The sequence below is a fragment of the Belonocnema kinseyi genome, chromosome 7 (genome assembly GCF_010883055.1).
Source record: "Belonocnema kinseyi isolate 2016_QV_RU_SX_M_011 chromosome 7, B_treatae_v1, whole genome shotgun sequence".
NCBI lineage: Eukaryota > Metazoa > Arthropoda > Insecta > Hymenoptera > Cynipidae > Belonocnema > Belonocnema kinseyi.
Window position 1 is genome coordinate 19233140 of NC_046663.1, and position 13075 is coordinate 19246214.

General features: G+C 28.3%; 2 protein-coding genes across 3 annotated transcripts in view; one reads left to right on the top strand and one right to left on the bottom strand.

Annotated features, from left to right (window-relative positions):
- LOC117176064 (putative uncharacterized protein DDB_G0271982) overlaps positions 1–7601 on the bottom strand; it is an 18478-nt gene extending 10877 nt beyond the window's left edge. The window contains exon 1 of the mRNA XM_033366068.1: positions 7356–7601. The gene's annotated coding sequence lies outside the window, so the exon portion shown is untranslated. The remainder of the gene's footprint in view (positions 1–7355) is intronic.
- LOC117176063 overlaps positions 1–13075 on the top strand; it is a 43890-nt gene that overhangs the window by 15268 nt on the left and 15547 nt on the right. Inside the window, exon 1 of one of the 2 annotated variants that reach the window (XM_033366066.1) lies at positions 10313–10459. The exons of the other annotated variant lie outside the window; for it this stretch is intronic. The gene's annotated coding sequence lies outside the window, so the exon portion shown is untranslated. Of the gene's footprint in view, positions 1–10312; positions 10460–13075 lie in introns of those variants that run through there. 2 annotated transcript variants of the gene reach the window in all.

Below are 13075 nucleotides of genomic sequence, written 5' to 3' on the forward strand. Positions count from 1 at the left end.
ATTGTAAGATGCTCTTGGTGTAAGAAATCATTATGCTTGAAACATTTTTTTAATGATTATCATTATTTCCAGGATTATAAAAAGTAACATTAAAACTCAAAATTATTGAAATATTAAATTTTTGAAAAGGGGGAGGGTCGGTAAGGCCGGTTTTTGGCCTAATTTATTTTTGGACCAAAAAATCTGAAAAAATCATGGTAGTATCTTATAAGTATCCCGAGTCGATTGCACGCTAAGCGGACTACCCTCCAACCCCAGCCACCCCCACCCCCCCTAAAAATATAGGAAACACCACTACCCACCAACTGTATTTTCGAGAGATTTGACACTCTTAAACATGTATTCTGAGGTTAGCTCGGGTTTACTATGGTTTTCGGGTTCGCCGAATACAAATCTGGCGTCCTTTGACTTTTATCGCGTCAGGTTCAAGTACATTGGAAGGTCAAATCGAGAGAAAACGGTAAAAAAATCCAAAAAAATACGTTATAGGTTTTTGGAGTCGCTAATTACGAATCTGACATCCGTTGAACTCTATCGCTTCAGGCTCAAGGTCATTTGAAGGTCATTTTAAGGTCAAATCGAAAACCTAGAACATATTTTTTTTCCAGCGTTTTCTCTCGATTTGACCTTCCCATGACCTTGAACCTGACGCGATAAAAGTCAGCGGACACCAGGTTCATAATCAGCGACCCCAAAAACCTATAACATATTTTTTTTTAATTTTTTTACCGTTTTTTCTCGATTTGACCTTCAAATGACCTTCAAATGACATTGAACCTGAAGCGATAGAGTTCAACGGATGCCAGATTTGTAATTAGCGACTCCAAAAACCTATAACGTATTTTTTAGGATTTTTTTTACCGTTTTCTCTCGATTTGACCTTCCAATGACCTTGAACCTGACGCGATAAAAGTCAAAGTCCGTTTAGCGTGCAATCGACGCGGGATACTTATAAGATACTACCATGATTTTTTCAGATTTTTTGGTCCAAAAATAAATTAGGCCAAAAACCGGCCTTACCGACCCTCCCCCTTTTTTTGTGCTTTGAATCATTAATTTTTTATTACCTTTGAAAGTCCCATAGAAAAAGAATAAAATCATAGAGATACGACAATATCCCCTGTGGGGCTGGTTCACCCCTTATAGGTTTTTTATTAAGGTGAGAACAGTCGATTTCGTATCTGGATATTGTGCATACTGCCAAAATTTTTTTCGTAAAACTCAAAAATTTAGTATTTTCATATTGAAAAGGTTGTCATTTTTTTATTGAAAAATAGGGGTTGATACATTAGTGGGGTAAAGAATTCTAATTCAATACCAAGGATGTGAACTAATATTATTACACGTTTTACGCCACTGAATAGTCCAAGGGTATTTTTAAGTAATGAAAAAATAATACTTGTGATTCAATTTTAGGGATGAATTCATTTGTAAGGGCTGATTTCAGAAAATTTCAAACTACATCAACTTCACTTAAAAATTTCAATAGTATCCAAGAGTTTTACACCATGATATAGTAATGGAATAACGAAATATAACAGTATAAATGTTAGGGGTAGCTCACCCCCTCAAGGGATTTTTTTTTGAAAATGCCGGAACAGGTCAACTTTATTTTTGATTATTGTGCATAAAACAATTAATTTTGTCAAGATTCAACAGATTTTGGAATGAGTATTGTGAAAAAAATGGCCATCAAATATAGTTTTTCATTAATAAAAAACGGGGGTTGCGAGTCTGATGACTAAAAATAATGCATAAGTATGTGCTTTTCAATAACAAGTGTTACCCACTTTGTTCCAGTAAAAAATTACGAATTGTATTCGAGAAATTAAAAAAAATGTGTTTTTAGGGGTGAACTTCAAGGGTGGGTTTCACCCCTTAAATGGACTTATGGGCACGTATAAAAAAATACGTGTCGAATATTTTTTGATGTTCTATAACATATCACAATTTCAAGAAAATCGGTGAGGTACACCTCGGGTACCTTCCTTGTTAGAAAAAATCGCATCATTTAAGAAGATATTTAGAAACTTAAAAGTTTTGAAAGGATTTAAAAATATTGAAAAATGCAAACATTTGTTAAAATGATAAGGAAAATGTAGATTTTTACAAATTTTGAAGCTCTTTACAAAATATTCATGTTTAATAGAATACAAGAATTTTCTTAAAATTTTTGAGAATATTTTTACGTGGAAAGATTTTAAAAAGTTTCAAAAGATTTCCAAAATTACAAAAAAATTATTTTAGAAGACTTTATGCAATTTTAAAAATTTTGCAGCATTAAATAAAAATTGAATAATTTTAAAAGACATTTAGGAATTTTATCAGTTTTATGAGGACTGCAAATATTCTAAAACATAAAAAATATTTCAATAACAATTTAAAATTCTAGATTTTCAGCAGGTTTGATTTTAAAACATTCAATTGAATTTTCAATTTTAAATTATAAACTTGTAACGTTTTTGAATTGAAAAATACTTAAATTCCAAATTTTAAAACTTAAATTTGGTCAACTTAGAACACTTTTGATTATAAATAATTTAATACAAATTCCTGCGAATTTTTATTAAAAGAATTCTTAGAATTCTAATTTAAAAATGTTTGAGTTTAGAAACAGTCCTTTTTCAAATTTTAATTTTTAACAATGCAATTAGGAGATTCCTTAATTTGAAATAAAGTTAAATCCAAATTATACAATTTTAAACGCTTTTATTCAGAAATAATACAATTTCAATTCCTTTTTATTACATTTAAAATATTATTCTTTTTCAAAATTGTACCTAATCTGAAAAAGGTTGAATAAGAACTTTCTCGATTCAAACTCGTCCAATATATTTTCATTTATTATTATTTTATTAAAAATTGGTTAAATAATAGATTTTTTAATTCTTTTAAGCTATGAGAGATTCACAAAGAAAAGCTTCAGCTGTAAGACCTTTAAAGATAAAGATAATAAAAAGAGTTGCGTGATATACAAATACGATTTTTCAGTACATACGAGTATTGTCAAGAGCATGACCTTTGTGTTTTTTTAAATTCTTTAATCGTCAGACACATCAAAGTTTTAGTAAAAATACATTCATAATTGCATGAATAGCAATTAGTCAAATTGTCGGGAAAATCGGGATTCTATTTTTAATGATGATAATAATACGTTTAATAATGCATTCTCTCATGAATGATGAGAATGTGAATAAGGTTGAATTAATCAAAAACAATTATTGATTAGAATATTCAACAAAATCTCGATATTTAGCTGCACGAAATAATTTATTATCCCCCTTAGCTTTTTCGTTTTTTACCAGATTTATTTTTAATTAATGTTAAACATTAACATTTTCTTGCTCATATTTCATTGTACTTACCTGAAAAGGTAGAACCGAATATTCATTAACAATATCGATTTTTAATATACAAATTCTTTTCTTTTACTATATAACTAAAGTAAATGAAAAAAAATGGTTTTAAATTCAAAGTTCAACGATTTTACTGAATTCGAAATTGTTTTATCCTTCCCTTTTCTTAAGGGGTTACACCACTGTAGAATTTTAACCGATCGGTCAAAATTTAAAAAATTATTTCTGTACTTTATTATTAGTTTATAAATCTCATTTTATAAAATTTCGATTGATCTCTTTATTAAGTCAAACAAAATTCCCGAATTGCGCCTATTTTTTTATGCTCTACAGTAGTTTATCCCCTTCAAAAGTTATTTTTAATGACTGTTTTTAGTTTGTCTATACCTACTTTTTTAGAAGGTATTGGATGTTTCACTAGGTTTAAAGAGAATAAAAATATTTTAAAACTTTACAAGCTTTTCAAAAATTGAAAAATATATATTTTGAATTTTGTGCATAATTTCTAGACTTCCTTGTAACGTTTTTGAATTGAAAAATACTTAAATTCCAAATTTTAAAACTTAAATTTGGTCAACTTAGAATACTTTTGATCATAAATAATTCAATACAAATTCCTGCGAATTTTTATTAAAAGAATTTTTAGAATTCTAATTTGAAAATGTTTGACGTTTAGAAACAGTCCTGTTTCAAATTTTAATTTTAAAAAATTTTTCTATACGTATTTTTTATTCAGTATTCTTCCTTTATTTTTTGAGTTTTTTTTTCTTTTATTTCATTATCATTTTTTAGTCATTTCATTTCAACTAGGAAATTCGGTCTTTATTTTCAAATAAAGGAATGTGTCTGGGGCTTTGGGGAGCTGGAAAGGGAGCACCAGGACAAGAGCAAAACTTGGAATTGTAATTAGAGATTTGGAGAGTTGGGAAAGGGGCAGCAAAAAAAGGAAAACTTGGAAATGTACCTGGGGGGTTGTATACATGAAAAAGGGGCACCAAGTCGACAAAACCAGCTGGGAACGTGTCTGGGGATTTGGAGAGCTGCAAAGGGGAACCAGGATAAGGTAAAAGCATAGAATTGCGTCTGGCGATTTTAGAGCTGGAAAAGGGGCAAATGCATGAGAAGAACCCTTAGAATTGTATCTAGAGAATTGAAGATCTGGAAAAAGGAAGCTAGGGCGAGCAAAGGTCCTAGAATTGTGCCTAGAGATTCGGGGAAACGAAGCGAGAGAAAGGGAAAGCTGGAAAGGGAGCACAAGGGCAAGAAGAATACTCGGAATTGTGTCTAGAGATTTGGATAATCGGGAATAAGATTTTCAGGAAAAGGGGAACACTTGAGATTGTATCTGGGGGTTGTAAAATTGGAAAGAAGGAACAGGGTCGAGGAGTACACCTGCGATTTTGTCTGGAGATTTGGAGAGATAAAAATGCGATCTGGGATAAGGGAACATTTAAAATTCTACCTAGGGGTTTGAGAGCTGGAAAAGGGGCACATGAATAAGGAGAAAACGAAGAATTTTATCTGGAGGATTGAAGATCTGGAAAAGGGGCACTAGAGCGAGAAAAGGTGCTAGAACTGTGCCTAAGGATTTGGGTAACGAAGCGAGAGAAAGCCTTGGGATTGCGGTTAGAGACTTAGAGTGTTGACAAAAGGGCACCAGAGTGAAAAGAATACTTGGAATTGTTTCTACAAATTTGGGGAGTCGGAAATAAGGCATTAGAAAAGAGGAACACGTCGGATTGTACCAGGGGGTTCGCGAAATTGGAAAAGAAGCACCGGGTCGAGGAGAACACCTGCGATTGTCCCTGGAGATTTGGAGAGCTGGAAATGGGATCTGGGAGAAGGGAACATTTGAAATTCTATCGAGTGGCTAGGAAAGGGGCACTGACAAGGTAAAAACTTAAAATTGTGTCTGGCGATTTTAGAGCTGGGAAAGGGGCAAATGTATGAGGAAAACCCTTAGAATTGTGTCTAGAGAATTGAAGATCTGGAAAAAGGACCCTAGGACGAGAAAAGGTCCTAGAATTGTGCCTGGCGATTTGGGGAAACGAACCGAGAGAGACCCTTGAAATTGTGGCTAGAGATTTGGAGTGTTGACAAAGGGGTACCAGGGCTAGAAGAATACTGGGAATTGTGTCTAGAGATTTGGAGAATCGGGAATAAGAGTTTCAGGAAAAAGGGAACACTTGATATTGTAACTGGGGGGGGGGGTGCAAAATTGGAAAAAAGGAGCCGGGTCAAGGAGAACACATGCGATTGTGCCTGGAGATTTGGAGAGATAGAAATGGGATCTGGGATAAGGGAACATTTAAAATTCCACTCAGAGGTTTGAGAGCTGGAAAAGGGGCATACGCATGCGGAGAACACTCAGAATTGTATATGGAGGATTAAAGATATGGAAAAGGGCCACTGGGTTAAACGAATACTTGGAATAGTGTCTACAGATTTGGGGAGTCGGAAATGGGGCATTAGGAAAGAGGAACATTTCGGATTGTACCTGGGGGTTCGCGAAATTGGAAAAGAAGCACCGGGTCGAGGAGAACATCTGAGATTGTCCCTGGAGATTTAGAGATCTGGAAATGGGATCTTGGAGAAGGGTATATTTAAAATTCTATCGAGGGGCTTGGAAAGGGGCGTTAACACGAGGCGAATACTTGAAATTATATCTAGAGGATTGAGCACATTGAAAAGGGGCACTAAAGCGATGAAAACTCTTAGAATTGTGCCTGGGAATTTAGAGCACCGGGGTTGAGAAAAGCGTTTAGAATTGTGGCTAAGGATTTGAAGAGCTGGAAAGGGGCATCAGGACAAGAAGAAGACTTGGGACTATCTCTGGGGGCTTGGGGAGCTGGAAAAGAGACACCAGATCGAGAATAACACTTGGGACTGAGTATGGAGATTTGGAGAGCTGAAAAGGGGATCTGGGATAAGGGTACACTTAAAATTTTACCTAGAGATGGAAAAGGGGCACAGAAATAAGGAGAACACTTAGAATTACATCTAGAGGATTGAAGATATGATAAAGGGGCACAAAAGCGAGGAATACTCTTAGAATTGGTTCTGGGGATTTGAGAGCTGGAAAAGGGGCACCGGGCGATAACAAAAGAATAGTGGGAATTGTGTATGTGGCTTTAGAGAGAAAAAAGGCACTTGGACGAGCCGAACAGTTGTGCTTGTATCTGGTGGTTTGAAGACCTGAAAATGGGGCACCAGGACGAAGAGAGCATTTGGAATTGTGTCTGGGTTTGTAAGGAGCTGAAAAATGGCAAAATTTTTCGATTTAGCAAAATTGCAAAATTGTAGAAAAAATTCATTTAAGCTTAATATATGCTTAGAAGCTATAAAACAATTTAAAACTTGTACAGATTTATATTTTCGTTCAAATATTTTGAAATATTTTAAAAAGAAGCTTCTTAAAATTTTTCAATGATTTCAAGAAGATGAAAAAAAATGTCTTAAGAATCCTTAGAAAATTAAAAATGATGTTTTATTTCTTTAAAACTTTCTAGATTCTTTTTGGACATATCTAAAATCTTAACAAATCTTTTAGAATCTTGTTAAGAATTTTAGGAAAATTGTATTTTTTAAACATTAAAAAGAAACTGATAATACTGATTTTCTGATTTTAAGATTCCAGAATCTAATTTTAGCTGAAAGTTAAGGGTTCAAAAACTTCTAGCAAATAAATATTCGTTTCAAAGTTTTATTTGATATTAAAAATCAATTATAATAATATTATTAATCTCAACCAAATAACTAATTAATTATGCTGTTTTCTGAAAATAAAAGTGAAAATTTTTACTACTAAAATAATAATAATTAAAATAATTAAAATATTATTAATTTCATATCTTGATTTGACTGGAAAGTAATCATATATTTAGGTCAATAAAATTGAGCATCCTAATTTCTCTACTGAATTTAAATTCTAATTTTTTTTATATTTTTGTAGAATACTCTAAATGTACATCAATTAATTATTTATATAATAAAAAATACCTGATTTATTTTTTTAAGATTTGAAGGGATATTCCTATTATTTAGATTCCGGACATTTTTAGGTTATTTTTTATGCTTAATGAGAAATTGATTGATCTTAATTAAATCCAAGAACGATTTCTTTGCCATGCGTCGTTTTCATCGCGTAGATCAACAACTGTATTTCCATTTTGGCTCAAAATAAGGTTTGGCTCCAATTTTCTTTCACTGTATAAATTTTCAAAACCTACGTATAATCGCACAAAACTAGATGGTCCTTTGTCATCTCTCAAGTGACCCAGTATTCTTTCTTTTTTTTTATTTAAAAAAAATTTCTAATACAAAAAAAATTATAGATAATTATTTATTTTTCAATCTGTTTATTTTTGAAGCTTTACAAATATAATTTTCTTAAGATTATTCCAAAAATTGAAAAAAGATTTTTGGAAATTTAGGATATGTCAATCAAAATTTCTATAAAAAAGTTAATTATGAATCAAATAGTAGAATTTTCAAAGAGAAAAAGATCAATTCTCCAGGAAAAATTTTTTGTATAATGATATTAAAACCAAAAAAGATGTTTTTATTTAAAGTGAAAAAAAGTTGTGTTTATCAAAAAAGACAAGTTTTCAACAAAATAATTAAATCCTCAACCAAAAAAGATTATTTTGCAGCCGTTGTATTTTTAACCAAAAAGGGAGAAATATTTTGTAAAAGAGATTTTTTCTAAAGGTTTTTTATTCATTTCGGTCATTTAACGGAATTTTAGAGAAATTTAGAGATTTAAAGACTTTTTTTCTTTAAAGGAATTAACAAATATTCAGGTTTTTTTTAATTCAAAACAACCAAAGGATTTCAAAACATTTTAAAAGATTTTAAAGAATTTTAATTGATTTTAATAATTTATTGGTTTTGTATAAAATTTGAATTAAATCTGTGTATACTAAATGATTTCAAAGAATCTCCATATGATTTAAGTCACTTGAAGGGATTTTAAAGATTTTTTTTCAAAAGAATAGAATGATTTTCACGTTTTTTTTTCAAAAGAATCAAGTAAATTTTTTAGAATTTTTTTAGTTTAAAGGAACCAGGGGTTTCCAAACGATTTCAAGGGATTGGAAATATATTTGGGATATATTAATGGGATTTTTAAATATTTTAGGGTATTTTAAAAGATTCTAAGCCATTTCTAAGAGTTTCAAAAAATTCAACGGATTTCAAAATATTTTACAGAATTTGAAATATTTTAAGGAATTTTAAAAGATTCCAAGGAATTTTTAATTCATTTAAAGATTTGAAGGCTTTTTTAATTTAAAGGAATAACGGGAATTCTTTTATTTAAAGGAATTAATTGATTTTAAAGGTTTTCCGTAATTCATGGAAATTAAAGGGTTTCGAAAGATTTTTAAGGATTGAAAATATATTTGAGAATTTTTATTTGATTTGAATGATTTATTAAGACTTTGAAAAATTACGAAATTTTAGTGTATTTTGAAAGATCCGTAGAAATTTTTAAAAGTTAATAATTTTCAAGGAATTTTTAAAGATGTTACAGGATTTGAAATATTTGAAGGAATGTGAAAAGATTTTAAATAATTTCTTTTTCAATTTCAATAATTTTAAGGGATTTTAATTTTTTGAGAGATTTTCCTGAATTTAGAAAAATTAATTTTAATGAATTTTCAAGAACCTTACGGGATTTAAATCAATTCCAAAGGATTCAAATGATTTTTAATATTTCAGGGAATTTTTTTAGGTTCTGAAAATGTTCCTTCGAGTTTAAAAACTTGAAGGAATTTAAAATAATTTTAGAGATTTTAAGGCTTTTTTATTTGAGAGGAATAAAGGGATTTTTTAATTTAAATAAATTAATCGATTTTCAAGGTTTTTCGTGATTCATGAGAAACTAAGGATTTTTTAGATTTTTCGTATATTCCAAGGAATTAAGGGTTTCCAAAAGACTTTAAATGATTGAAAATATATTTCGGAATTTAAATCAATTTCAAAAATTTTTAAATCAATTATAATAATAAATTGGGATTAAAAAAATTAAAATGTTTTAGTGTATTTTTAAAGATTCCTAGCCAATTTCAAGAGTTTTAAGAGGCCTAAAGGTATTTAAAAAGATTTTACAGAACTTGGAATATTTTAGGGAATTTCAAAAGATTCCAAAGAATTTTAAAATAATTTCAATGAATTAAAAGGACTTCAAAAAATTTCAAAGGGTTAGAAATATTTTTGGGAATTTCAAAATATTTCAACGATATTGTGATTAATTTCAATAATTTATTACGATTTTGAAGAATTAAAAATATTTTAGGGTATTTTAAAAAGATTTTATTAGAATTTTTTTAATTGAAGGGAATTAGGGGTTCTAAAAAGACTTTAAAAGATTTTAATTATATTTGAAAGAAAAATTCCAAGGAATTTTTTATCGTTTTCAATCATTTATTGGGACTTAAAAAATTCAAAATGTTTCAGAATATTTCGAAATATTACCAGCCATTCTTAAGAGTTTTAAAAAGTTTCAAGGAATTTCAAAAGATTTTTTAAAGGATTAAAGAGATTTTTTTAATTTAACGGATTTTTTGGGTTTTTTTAACTCAAAGAAATCAAGGTTTTTCAAAAAACTTTAAAGAAATAGAAATATTTTCGGAATTTAACAAAATTCCAAACGCTTTCCAATTGGTTCTAATAATTTATTAGTATTCTCAATATTTAAAAGGATTTAAAATATTTCAGGACATTTTAAAAGATGTGAATGATTTTATTATATTTTAAAATATTTTGAGGAAATTTAAATTTTATCCTTTAGTACTAAATGCAAAGGATTAAATTTTATCATTTATAAAGTGAGATTTTTTAAATTCTAAAAAATTCAAAAGAACAAACTGAAAACAGCCACTGAAACTCATATTCACGCAGTCTCACAACCAATCAGGTTTTGGATAAAAATTTATGGAAGATCTCACCATGACAATTTTCTAGGAAAAGGAAAAGAATTAGTGCTGAATAAAATTAATGAATTATTTAATTTCAAATTTGAAAGTGAAACCCATCAAGCACTAAGAAATGGATAACAATACAAAATAAAAAACATTTTCATTACAAGAATCAACTTTAAGGTGAATATACCTATATTTTCTCAAATTTGAGATAACCTTAATATACAAATTTTGGCATAAAATTAATCAAAAACAACTATCCCTTCAAATTAATGAAAACAATTTAAAATGTCTTGGAGTCTTTTCAAATATTCTACAATATTTCAAATTCTTCGGAATATTTAAAAAAAGTGAAATCTAATAAAATGTTCTCGGAATCTTTTCAAATAATAAAAATCCTAAGAAATATTTTTTAATTCCTTAAACTTTTGAAGCTCTCGAAATTTCTTGAAATTTTCATATAAATCCTTAAATCTTTCAAATTCATTGGAACCCCGTAAGATCATTGGAATTAATTGAAAATATATAATAATAGATTGTTATTTTTAACCTCAAACATTTAGTTTTGAATTATACAGTTGTATTTCAAAACGAAAAATAACAGTTCTGCAAAAAAATATTAATTTAAAAATTAAAAAGGAAAACATATTTTATTAAAATTATTGAATTTTCTAGAGAAAAAAAATCAATTTTCAAAAAAAAAATATTTCTAAACAAAATCTTAAACTATTTGGATTATTTTTAACCAAATGAGCAAATTTTTAACCAAATAAATTAATTTTGAATAGTCGACTAAAAAGATAGAATAGTTCAATTTTGAATTTGAAAAATTATTTTTTAATCTAAGAAAAATAATGAATTTCCTATTAAATTGACTGAATTTTCACTGAAAAAATATGCTTCACAATATTTTAAATCTTCTAGAATACCTTAAAATTATTAAAATGTAAAAAAATTTGCTTACAATTTTTCAAATCCTTTGGAATCTTTTAAAATGCTCTGTAACATTTTAAACTCCTTAAGATCCCGAAAAAATTACTGAAATAAATTAAAAAATAATTTGGCATTTACAAAATACCATAAAACCTTAAAACTCTTTGGAATTACTTCAAATTGTATTATTAATATTTTTTATACCCTAAAATTTTTTTAATTATTCAAACCCCAATAAATTATTGGAATCAATTAGAAACTCCTTAAGATATTTTAAAGTTCTCAAAAATATTCCCAAAGCTCTGAAATATTTTGAAAACTCTTGATTCCTTTGAACTAACAAGAAAACCTAAAAATCTCCTTAGTTCCGTTCAATACAAAAATCTTCTTATTCCTTTGAATTAAAAAATCCTTAAAATCTCTAAATTTATTTGAAATCCCCTTAAGTTATTGAAATCAACAAAAAATTCTTTACAATTTTTCGAAATTCCCTAAACTATTTTAAATCCTTTGAAGTTTTTTTAAATTACCTGAAATTCTTGAGGGCTCTTGAAAATGCATAAAATTTTTTTGAAAAATATCCTGAAATCTCTAAAATTCTTTGAAAACCTTTCCAATTATTGAAGCGAATTAAAATTTTCTAGGATTCTTTTGAAATTCTCTAAGATGTTTCAAATTTTGTAAAATGTTTTGAATTTTCTTGAAACTTTTTAAAACTCTCAAAAATGTTTGGTAATCTTTTGAAATATCCTAAAATATGTTTAATTGTTTGAAGTCCCAATAAATTAATCAAAACAATCGAAAATTCCTTGGAATTTTTTTTCAATTATAATTTAAATCCTTTGAAGTCTTTTTAGAACCCGTAATTTCTTTCAATTTAAGAAAAATCTAATAAAATCCCTTAAATTCTTGAATTTAAAAACCCTAAAAGTCAATCTGTAAAATTTTGATGAAATCCGTTAAAGTTATTGAAATGAATTGAAAATTCCTTACAATCTTTTGAAATTCTCTAAAATGTTTCAAATTTTGTAAAATCTTTTGAAATGTCTTGAAACTTTTTAAAACTCTAAAAATTGGCTGGTAATCTTTCGAAATACCGTAAAATATTTTTAGTTCTTAAAAATTACAATAAAATATATAAATTAATTGAAAATTCCTTGGAATTTTCCCATAAAAATATTTTAAGTCCTTTGAAGTCTTTTGATCTTAAATTGAAAAAATCACTTTATTCGTTTCAATTAAAAAGACTAAAAATCTTTTAAATTCTTTGAAATCCCTACAAATTATTAAAATTAATTAAAAATTCCTTACAATCTTTTAAAATTTCCTAAGAAAATTCAAATCCTTGAAACTTTTTAAAACTCATAAAAATGACTTGGAATCTTTTAAAACACTTATTAAATATATTTCAAATCCTTTGAAATCGTTTGAAGACCCTTAATGCTTTCCAATTTAAAGAAAATGAAGAATCTCTTAATTCATTTGAATTAAAAGAAAAAACTCAAAAATCCGTTTATTGCTTTAAAAAAAATCTCTAACATTCTTTAAAATTCCTTTCAATTGACTTAAATTCTTTAGAACATGTAAATCCTTTTACGATTCCTTCATTCCTTTGAATTATAAATAAACCCTAAAAATCTGTTAATTCCATTGAATTAAAGAAAGCCTATCTCAAAATTTTTAAAATCCCCTTGATTTGCCAAAATATTATAAATCCTCAGAAATCCTTTGAAATCTCTTTAAACATTTCTTTAAAATTCTCAAGTGTCGTTAAATCTATTTAATTTCAATATGTATAAACAGGCCTTGTATCTGCCCAGTGATCAAACGCAACACGGAATTATACACCGCCTAAATGTGAAG